Source organism: Sylvia atricapilla, chromosome 5 (genome assembly GCF_009819655.1).
Source record: "Sylvia atricapilla isolate bSylAtr1 chromosome 5, bSylAtr1.pri, whole genome shotgun sequence".
Classification (NCBI taxonomy): Eukaryota; Metazoa; Chordata; class Aves; order Passeriformes; family Sylviidae; genus Sylvia; species Sylvia atricapilla.
Genome location: NC_089144.1, coordinates 70,215,071 through 70,226,843, shown reverse-complemented (window position 1 = coordinate 70,226,843; position 11,773 = coordinate 70,215,071).

Sequence of the window (11,773 nt, the reverse complement as noted above, 5' to 3'; positions counted from 1 at the left end):
TGCAGTGCTCGGAGGAGAACCTGGCCTGGGCCCTTGGTGTGTTTTGGGGTGCAAATGCAAAAATCTATTTTAAGTCTTTTTGCCCTCCTTTTCCAGACTTGGCAGCCACCTAAAGGACGCCTGTGAGGAAGAGGGGGACACAACGAAGCCAGGAAGGTGGGCAGAGCACCGTGGTGGCCACAGGCAGTGGCCTGTTGGCTGCAGTGAGCTGATAGCTGGCCCTCTCTGCACCCTCTGGCAGCTCAGCCACTCCAGGAGAGCAGGTGTTGTGCAGCTTACAGAGGGGAAGATGACAGAGTGATGTGCCAGAGGCCGCCCAGCAGGGTGGTGTCAGAGCTGGGAGCAGAACGGCCCTGCTTCCAGTCTCTGGCTGGGAGCATGGATAAGTACCCACATGCATCCCACCGGAGAGAGTGGGGGCTGTAATGGTAAATTACACTTTTTTCGAGGTGTGTTATCATTGCTAGAGGCCCTAATCAAGATTCCGGCCCCACTGTGGTTTGCATATACAAAGGATAAAAAGCAGCACTTCCCCACTGCAGCCCAGGGACAGAGCTGGCAGGGAATGAGCAAGGAAACAAGGATAAAGTCAAAAACGGTGAAGTACAAACATTCAGAGGCATTTGCAGTGCTTTGCATCTGTGATTAGCCCTAAGTGCTCACATGTTGAAAAAACTATAGGGGACGGAGCTTCTGAAGTTGCTCTTTGTTTCCTCTCTCTAAGAAATTGCCTGCCCTCAGAGTGAGTTTAAAAAAACAAGGATCAGGTGGGCCACCACAGCTCATCCTGTGCTGTTCCTCTCCTTTATGTAAAGGAGATACTTTTAGTATTCCAGACTGTCTTCAATAGCTTTTCCTAGCATGAAATTCACTTAAAATTTGAAATTACACTTTGAAAAGGTCTATTCCTCTGCCTATCAAGTCTCCTTTAAAAATTAATTTCCATACAAGTTCTTTTAGCCTTATTTCTGATGGAAATGAGACTTACATGGTCAAGGTGTCTGTGTCTGTCTGCCTGTCTGTCCATGTCTCTAATAAGCTTTTGAGCCCACTGTCTGATTTCAAACAATTTTGGCAGAAGTGTAATTACATCCCTACAGATTTTGTGAAAAATAACAGGCCTGATAGCAAAAAGATACTCTATCACAGTCCCTGACAGTGGAAGTTATAATGTGGGTTCACGCCTTATTGGGTCTCAGATATTCCATAAAATTGAGAATGCTAGGAAGTGCCTGATCTGTAAGAAGAGCTTCAAATTAATTTTTTTGCCATCTTAGACACCATGGTCAATCAACCACAATATGCCAATATACAGGAGATGTGACTTCCTTAATTCCAATGCTCACTAAATTACTTCTTGGTTGTATTTTTTTTCTGTACCAGAGGCTGCCATCAGCTCTGCTATTTCATGTGGGGCTAAATAAAATCTCTTTAATCCTGGATGTGCTGTTCATTTGTAGCTGCACAACACAGTCTTTTGTGTTCACCTAAGGCTCCCACATGAAAGCAACAGTAGGTTCACAAATATAGTTTTGTGTTTAAAAGCAAGCGAATATTCCCACAAGCAAATAAAAGCAGCAGAGATTATTTTCACTTTGTTTGTGAAGAAATGTTTAGGCCCATCTCTCACACTGGAAGACAAAATGTTGTCTGTGTGTTGACAGGATAAATAAGGGTAAGGAGCTTTGCAGAAGCTGAGAGAGACCCTCTCCCAAAGCAAGCACGTGTCCCCTCTCATCTCCCCATTCTCACGTCAGTTCATTCCAACCAAGACTTTTTCCATCTGGAGTTTTTATAAGGCCGGGTGATTCAGTTCCTTTAGATTTCCCCCGATCCTCCAGCCTCACCTCAGAGGAGTAAAAAGGGCTGTGCGAACAAACTGCCCTCTCTGCCACGGAGTCAATCCAACCCTTCAGGACTAGAGAAGAACAAACCTGGCAGGCAGGATGGGGGAAAGACTTGCACCTGGCCCTGCCCCTTTGGGATCAAGGCGTGAATTCCAGTTTCCACTCTAGAAGAGAGTCATTATTGTTCAGGCTCAGGATTTCCTCTCTGCCCTTAGCACTGGCTCAAGAGAAACAAGGGAGGGGGAGGCTGATTTTGTATTGTGCTGAGGCGGCTGCAAATCCACGCAGAACTCTGCTATCCGTCGCTGGATTTGTTTTGTTCCCGGGGATTACTTGCTGGAGGGGCTGCATGTGCATAGGCAGGGTTGGGTCTCTTTAGTTTTAACCTCTGTTTGGGTGTTGTCCCAGGCCAAGTCCTGGTAAAGGCCTTGATTACTTTTCTGGTCTGGTTCCAGAATGTTTTCCAAAGGATGTGAACTAACCTATCAGGAAATATTACCTCTTGTTGTAACCCTCCCCCAACCCTACTACACTGTTTTAAATCTGTCTTCAAACACCTCCCACGTATAATCTGGTTATTTGGGCCTAATTGCTTAACTTTCCTTTGTGAGGCAGTGCAGGCTGTGCATTAGATAAAGATATGACACCTTATATTTAGCATTAATTACGACTGTGCTTGTCCTGAGCACACATCTCTCTTGCCAGTCCTTCCTATGTCATTTCAGTCCCTAAATAGCCCACCTCATGATATATTCTTTGATAAATTTCCCAGCAGTGTTTCCCATGTGGCATAAACTGCTACAAGCTCTCGTTATAAACCTTTGAGTGCTCAGCTCTTTGGGAATAAAATCTTGATGCTTTTTCCCCTCCCCTACATCTTATTTTGCTGAAGAACAGTTAGCATCTACATTCAAGAGAGGAATAAAAACAAGGGAAGATATTAAAATAAGTCTCATTTTGTGATACCCTGTTCAAGAGCCGTATAGTAGAAGTCTTTTTGTGAGGAGTGGTATCCTCCAAAGCAAAACAACATGATTTACCAAAATGTCTCTGATTCAACCATACTAATTTTTGAAGAAGAAAAAGAACTAATTGTTCTTTTGTTTTGATTTGTTGTTTGGTTGTTTTTTTTTTCCTCCATAAAAAGCAGCAACTGCTTAAAAATTAGTTGTGCAAAGACAGCTAAACGTTTATGCCAGGGAGGATACAAGAGAGTGTTTTCCATTTCTCAATGTATTAGTCGCAGGTTAGTCTGGGGTGACAGGGCTTTGCTGTGCTGAAATAGAAGAGTAAATAAATAGGTGCCTGTGCCGTGGTTGTCATTAAACACCATGCTCCTTCCCTGTGCTGGCTGGCAGCACAGCAAGACTCACAAAGGCTTGGTGGAGATTACACCTTCTCGACTCTCTTCTCCGGACCAGCCTCCGGGAGGCTGTGGGGACACTGCTGTGTGCGCAGCGAGCCCTGCTCCACTTCTCCAGAGCCTGAAATCCCGTTTGCGAGGGCTGCCAAGGCAGCGCAGGAACGGTGCATTAGTCATGTCCAAGTCCTGGCAGAGCAAAAAAGCTCAAAACAAGGTGATTTCAGGGTGGAGAGGAAGAAGCTCCTGCCTTCCCCGTTCACCCTCCAGCGACCCAAAGAGCTGCAGGCGGTGGCAGGCAGGTGTGTGTCACTTCTGCAGCAGCAGTGACAGACTGAAATCCGGAGGATGAAGAAATGCTTTCAGAAGCTTCCTTTCTGTCACATTACACCGCCTCAGGGAGAAAACCGAGCTGCTGAACTGGAGAATTGCTGCAAATGAGTGCTTCTCAAGTGCTTCTGGCCTCCCACTCACGTTTCCATGTGAGAGTAAATAGGTAAGAGTCCTCTGATGACAGCAGAAAGGAACAATTGCGTTCACAGGCTCATGTCTTGCAGTCAGGTATTTGCTGACTGAGCACGCACGGAAAGACCTTTTCCCCTGTCTCCTCCTCTTCACAGGGCAGCACTTTTAGGCAGCTTCCTGTAAGAAATAGTGCTGACCCTGGTCTCTTGCTCATTCGACACCCATACAGGCAGCGACTCAAACTGGCTGCAGTTCAGCTGAGCTACCCTGAAGGTCCTTGGTCAAGTCATCTAGTGTACCTCAGCTTCTCTTCCCTGAAATGAGGAAAATACTACTCCACAGGGCTGATACAGAGCCCAAACCAACATCACCTGCATTTATTTTGGTTTCTCCTGCAGCGGGTGGGGAGAAGAAATGAAGAAAAACAGCTGTAGAGTCCCTTTGCAGATGAGTCAAATCCTGAATGGAAGCTCTGGCTAAAGAAAACAGTGAGGAGTTAGCAATGCAGCCTCTGAATAGGATGCTTAATTGTAGCTATAATTATGTAGCACTCAAATCACGGTGTGCTTTGTAGACAAAGGAACACCAAGAATGGGGGCACTGAAAGATTAAGACAGCATCGTGCACTTATTTGTGTACTGGCCACCTGTCAGTGTGCATTGCTATCAGCTCCCTGGGGAAGAAAATGCTCAGGCGAGAGCTAACAGGATGAGGAGTGGAGCAGACAAGGAAGTCTGGGGTGGGTGTCCCAGGCAGAGGCTGGAGGGACAAGTAGCAGACTGGCAGGAAGTGATGAACAGGACTACCCAGATATTGTGGAGCAGACCCCCAGCCAGTGGAATTGTGTGTTGCCAGAGGGAGTTACGTGCTGATGACAAGACGTGCCAAAGTCGTGGCAGAATTATAATCAAAGTGGTGGGTAAGAGGGAGTCAGTGGAGGGGATGCAAGAGAGACATGAAGTGTTCAAGAGTGAACAAATTCATTTGAAAAGCTGCATATTTGGCGGAGGAAAGGAGAGCAGTTGGAAGCAGAGAAGAGGCTCTGGTACCTACAAAGTCTTAGACATCCTGGAGGATGGCTAAAGAAAGCCATGGCAAAATAGGACAAGGGGAAAGAATATAACTGTGAGGCTTTACTAGAGGGGAGAGAAGTTAGAAGCTGGCCCTAAAAATCAAAAAAAGAAATAGTTAGGAAGCAGTTTGGCCCCCACAGTAAATGCAAAGCTGTGTGAAGGGAGTGGCATAGGAAGGAAAAAGGGAACACTGAGCAGAGATGCAGGAGGCTGAAGCGTAGGCTTAGACCTAGAGATGGAAAAAATTGGTCTGTGATTCATGAAAATAAAGAAAGATACAGCTAGATTTTAAGATGTGTTAGAAGTGTGTTGATTTGGTTTTGACAATGCCCTTTACTGATCAACATACATGGGACTCAGAGGTGTATTTAGCTTAAAAACATCCAAAGAAGCAATGCAAAGGAGAAATCAGCTGCTCAGGACCTTATCAGAAGCACTACTAGCTCCAGAAGATCCCTGCCTTTCACTTGCCAGTGCTTCTGCCCAGCAGTGCCACAGTACAGGTGGATCAGGTGGGTGCAAGTGACTCCCGTGGGTTCAGGGAAAATGAATAAAAGGAACTGACCAAACTTCCCTCTGGAAAGGCTATTTCCAGCCAGCCATGTTGGAGGCGTGAAAACAAAACTTCACAGGAATTCATGTTCAAAATTTGCTGTTTATTTTTTTTTTCTTTCTAAATGCTGAACTAAAGCACTAGAAAAAGGCCAGCGATGTTCCAGCTGCGGTTTGTGCGGCCAGCCCATCCTGTGGTTTGACTGAGACATTGCACAGCAGCATTTGTCCCAGGCCATTGCATCCCTCCAAGCAGGGGCACACCCTGGGCACCCTCCCCAAAGCCACACACAGGGGAACCAGCGGAGCACCTTTGTTTTGACACTAGAGACATTAATACTTCAGTAGAGAAGAACTTCTCCGCTGACCGACCAGAGGAGTGAGGTCCTGGTCTTGAGATACTGTCACAGGAACAGTATCTCAATCCCTGGACAATCCCTCCCTGGGTCTATGGACACCTGAATTCAGCCTTAGAATATCATAGTTTTTGATCAGCATTGGCAACAACGTGTGGGTTTGAATTCTTCCAAAAGCAAAACCCAAATGCATAATGCACTCACGTTCCTCCAGTGCCTGTTTTTAGATCCATTTCTTTTGCAACTCAATTAATCAAGATTTTGCTGCTCATTTCAATGAGCTCATTTCATTTCAATGGCATTTCTCTTAGGAAGGTTTATAGCTTTCAGTCTTAGAGGTTTAAAAATAATCAGATGGATTCTGAGCTAAAGCAGATTCATAAACCATTCTCATCTGTTAATACCTGAACACTTTGATCATCATATTTAAGAGATTTTTTTTTTTTTTTTGGCAGAGGGGTATCTTTGAGATGGATTGTCCCCCCGTACTCTTTATTTTGAGCTTGTGGCAGTTTACTGTGCTGCATTCTCATGCAAAGCACATAGGAGGAAGGGAGGGGGAGGAGAAGCTGCAGCAGAAATAAGTCATAGCTCTCAGTTTATCATATTCCCATATTCCTTTTCCCCCTTCTTCTGATGATGAAGAATCGTTATCTCTCCCCTTGTGTTTAGCTTATCCTACTCACCTCATGTTTTCTATTTGCCCTGTCATACTTAGGAGGACCTTTTAGAATTCTAGCCTTGAGAGTGACCCTGGGCATTTTTCCTTTTACTCTTCCAGCATGGCTGGCTCAGGAACAGGTTTCTGCTTGCCAGACCCCCACACTTCTTCCCACCCTCCTGCATTCATATTCTTCTACTTGAAAAGCAGCTGCATCCCCTGAGGAAGAGTGCAGCCTGTGGCAGATCCCCATCCCTACCAGAGCATCTCTGCTCTGACAGGTAGAATGAGAGTCCAGTCTTCATGGCTCTAATTCCACTTAGTTGAGGCTGTCAATTAGTAGAGGAAGCAATGACTGGATCTATTTTTTCTCTTCATGCTGATAATTGACCTAAGTCACAGTAAATGCTATTAGACAGCAGATGATCTTGGGAAGAATTGCAAATAATGGCTTAGCATTTTGCATATCTCACAAGCATTTAATTTATCCCTAGTCTTCCTGGAAGTTGCATATAGGTTGTCGTGGGGTCACTTCATGAGCTTAGGTAAGGTAGTTACTTGGTGATCTCCTTTCAACACTTCAGGGCAATGTGAAAAGCAAATCACAGCTCAGCTGTCACTTACGCCGGTGCTCAGGGTAGCACTGTGACACGCTGTGTGTGGGATTACTGGTGGCCTTGGTCACCAGGTAGCACAGTGGCTTTCCAGCTTCTGAAGACCATTGACTGCAGCAAGGCTCTTGTGAACTTGGGGATAGATCTACCACAGCAGCCTCTACAGCATCCCAGCCTCTTTCCACCACCTCCAGGAAGCCACGGCAGGCACCCAACACTGTGGGATGAGAAGCAGCACGTGTAAATCCCAGCATGGGAGACTCAGCCTGACACTTCGGATGGGAAATATCCTGCCCTGGGTGTCCAGGACATGCTGCTTTCCACTGCTGTGGAACTGCACAGCAGTGCTGGGGAATGAATTCACTCATCTGGAAGACACTGAGGTTAGATTGGGTTGTTTGTCTGCAGCACTAGGTGACCTACTTTTGTGAACACTGCCTTGGCAAATTAGTTAGATCAGAGTGATTCCCTGCCTTCATCTCCTCACGAGTGTGCCATTCCCTTTTGTTCTGTGCTCATCTGTGTTTGGAAGGTAAACACATGGTGACCTTTAGATCTAGGAGCTTTTACAGTTTGCATAACACTGCAGATATATATGCCATGATAATAAGTAAGTTAGAGCAATTATGGAATAAATCCTTGCCCCAAAGAGATACCCAGATGCAAAGGGTGCAGCATGCTGCCAGACATAAAGTACGGCTCAACCATACTTTTTTTTTTTTAGAGAAGCCATACTTTAGTTCTGGCTGCAAACACCCAGATTTTTCAACAGGAGGGAAGAAAACCTGGCCAACATGAGCAGGCTCCAAGGGCAAGATGAAAGAAGTCAGAAGGCCAGAGGGGATGAGAAAGCAAGCAAAAGAGATGTTTTACCACTGCGTGAGGGTGAGGGCCCAAAGACAGGGGTTAAAAGAGGTGATGAGAATCGCCAAGCTGGCTTCAAGGAAGTAATGGAAAAGGAAGAGAGGCTTTGAGTGTGACACCCACAACTCTGCTATTGTCCTGCTGGGCTACCTTTGGCAAATAACTTCCCTCCTCCTGTTTGTACATCATGGCACTCTGACTTGCAAATTCTTTGGGTAGGACTGTAATTTCTACAGGTACAGGAAGTGCCTAGTGCAAATAGGTTCTGAACTCAGATGGTACATCTCTGTGGTGAAGGACAGGAAAATCTGTTGGCAAAACTGTCGCATGGGCTTGGACACAGGCAAGGCTTGGCTGTTAACAGGGACAATCAGCCTGTGCTGTGGGATAGAGGAGAACAGGATACTGGAGCAGAGAAGGCAGCACTGACCACTGAGAGCAGAGCTTGCTCATGGCAGTGGAATAAGTGGAAGAGCAATGAGGAGAAAGAAATGTTAAAATCATGGTATGTGGGTGGAGGTGGGGAAGAGACAGGCATTGGTTCAGTAGAAAAGCCAGGTGCTATTTTAGTCAGACTGTGTTAATTTCAGCTCTGATGTAACTCGATTTACGTCAATTTTAGTCAGTTGAATTACACAAAAGATTAATTTAGGCCAATGAGTTGAGTTATGAGTGATTCAGCCCAAAATAACTTTTGGGGTGCATGGAAGAGATGTGAAACAAGGTGATGAACTGAAGCCATCCTGGATTTGGGGAGATGTTGAAGTAGGGAGGGTGTGGATGATGAGAGAGGGCGAACCAGAGGGATCAAAAGCAAACAGGACCCTTCAAGGATGTTTGCCAGTGATTTTCATTGCAGCCCAGGACAATTTACAAAGAAAGGCAGTCTGTTCCCTGAATTCTGTGTGTACTGGTTATTTATACCTGACTCTTCTTGTGCTCCACCTCCCCTTGCCAATCCTCTGGGCAGCCTGCACACCAACACACCATACTCACAGTGTTCGTAACAATTAAGCTTTTTTCTGATTATTTTGGTTCAATCACAAAACACTCCAGGTTTAACCCGAAAAACACTTTGGATCAGGGGTTCATGGGGCAACAGCTACATTTAGCAGTGAAAACGGCTCTGATTCACTTGCAGTGCAGCTTCACTGGAGTAGATGGAAATGAACTTATTCCATTAATTCTCCAGAGACAGCATGAAAGCCAAATGAAACCAGACAGGGCCATTCTTAGGCTGACAAATGCATCCACACCTTAATCTTAACAGCATGCTGATGGAACACATGCAAAAAGCATCTGAAATACTTGGCACCATCTTCGAGATTTGCAAAGAAGTGCCTCTCAACAACCCATAGGAAATAAAAGAATTATGTCATTACACTTAACAAAATGAAAATAAAAAATAATTAAGCACATCTCTTGCTTCCTTCCCATTTCACTCAATTTCTTTCCCTGCTTATGCTTTTCATCTGCTGTTTCTGATGCCTCTTTTAAATTTGTGTTTACTTTCTCATAATTCCATGTACTGAGAAAGTGAATCCCAGAGGTTTCTTTCCTTTCCTCTGTCCTCGTTTCCCCTAGCTTTTATTTTCCCTTTCATTTTTTTTTTTACATTCTTCTTGTTTGAAATCATGATCTTCAATTGCATTTCATTTTCATTCCCTTCCTCTCTAGCTTGCCCACATTTTCATTCCTCTGTTCTCTTGTCCCTTTTTCAGCACTAGATTTAGTTGAGAGAGGGTCAGTCAGCTCTCAGGTTAAAGAGGAACCTTAACCATTTCTTTGACACATACCCAGATCTTGGCTCCAGCAGTTTTCCCCCTTCCACAAATACTCAGTATTGCACAAGAAATAAACACCTACAAAGTGCTTTCAAACACAAACTCTCTTCTGTAACATTCAATCATTATATTTAGTCTTAATATCAAGCTTTTCATCTGCAGACACCCACACAAGCATTGGTTAATTTGTCCTCACAGCAACCCAGCCAAGTAGGTAATTACCTGTTATTATCTCCATTTTACACATAATGAAACTCTGGATGAAATGATGAAATTCCTAACAAGCACATATACCCACAAATCTAAGCAGGCACTGACGATCCTCTGCAGACACACACATACACACAGTGGTCCACAAACATTTCAGTGTACACTGAAAATTAGAGACCCACAAGCTCAGTGCAGGACAGGAGGGAGATGCTCACTGGACATGTTATACACAAGGAAAGGAACTTCTCAGACCGTGAGATTGCCCTGGACAGCAGAGGAGAGGTGCAGGAAGCAAACTGCCGGCTCTCCACAGCACACTTTGTATTTTCTGGGGAGCATTTCATGACTTACCATTCCTGCAGGTGAGCAAATGTGCCAGGTGAGCTCCTCCTTGCCCCCAAGTATCACCCAGGTTTGATTTCCTGTTTGCAGTTTCACCATCGATGACAGCCATCGAGTTTATCAACACTCGTTTCTCACAAGAAGTTGGGAAAACACTGTAATGCAAAACCCCCAAGTGAGCTCCTGAACTATTTGACTGCTAATGCCTTCTTTGTGCTGTGTCCTATTGGTCTGCTGCCTTTCAGCACGTCGGGATGGGAAGATAAAAGGACTTCTGGACCACAGGCAGCCCCGCACACAAACCCGTAGAAATAGGGAAGAAACAGAAGTAGGAAAGTCAAAGAACAAAAGTTAAGACTAGCTTTGGTCAGCAGCCCACGCCGGAGTGTCCTGTGAGCAGCAGCTCCCCTCCACCACAGGGACAGATGCTCTGTCCCCATCCCAAGTGGTGCTCTCCCCACAGCAGCCCTTGCACAGCAGAGGCTCCAGGGACACCACAGGGTCTGGCAGAGCCCATGTCAGAGGGTCAGATGCTCAGCTGCAGTTAGACATTGAATTCCCACTTGTGCAAGGCAGTTCCACTGCTTTTATTAAGCGTTAGAAACCATTGATGGGCATGAGGCACCATTAATATATATATATATTTGGTGTGGAAAATAATGACTTGTGTAAGGATTTGGACCTTTGTGACTTCTCGTTTCATTGCCCTCCATTCCGTGTGTCACTGAGGCTCTCATGGACTTGAAGTCATGGTTCTACGAGAACCTCTTCCCTTCATTTGTTGGTCTTCCTGTCTTCTTTTTCTGAACCTGTCACAGCCTCTCTCAGCATAGAGGTGTCCAGAGAATTGATTCCATATTGTCTTCCTTTCACTCCTGGTGTTTTGGGCATGACCAGGGACAAAGCTGTAGGACAATATATATAGTATATGTATAATATATATTGCTTATTCCATAAAAACTGGCTCAAGGCCCCTGTCTTCCCTCTATCACTTTGAATGTTCTTAAGTCTAAGAACATTGCTAGAGTTACTCCTATTCTAAATTTTCTTAAAATCCTTTACTGTTTTAAGCTTTTCTAGTCAGGGTTATGTCCTTGATGTATTTAGTTTTCTGTGTCAGTTTTCTGCATTTCCTAATTAGGATCCTTTTTTTTTTTTTTGGACATATTTTTATTTTTAAACTCAAATTGCTGCCTGAGCTCTGTCACTAAGCCAGCACAGGCTGCTGCTTCCTAAAACTTAGACAATGACATCAAGGCTGAAACCTCACAAAGTTCTGCCAAAGGCGCTGACTCTGGATTCCTGCATCTCGTAGGTTCTCTCTGCTTCATCCCTTATTAATTGGGATCAAGCATTCCTACCTCAGGAGTGACCTGGACTTCCAGGCTAGTTTAAGACTGGAAACATCTGTGCAGATGTTTAGGGGAGGCCAGCCCTGTATTGCAAGCTACAAGTTGACAAGGTGAGACAAAATGATCGTTCCTGGTAAGAATTGTGGTCCTGTAATTGTGCTGTTCCTGTCAACGTGACTGTACTCCTGCCACCAGCTGGAGGCTGCAAGAGCTCTGGGGCACAGTCACAGGGCCAGCACTACAAGGCCTTGCCTGGATTTAGCATTCCCAAGTGCTCACAGCAGCTTGGAAAC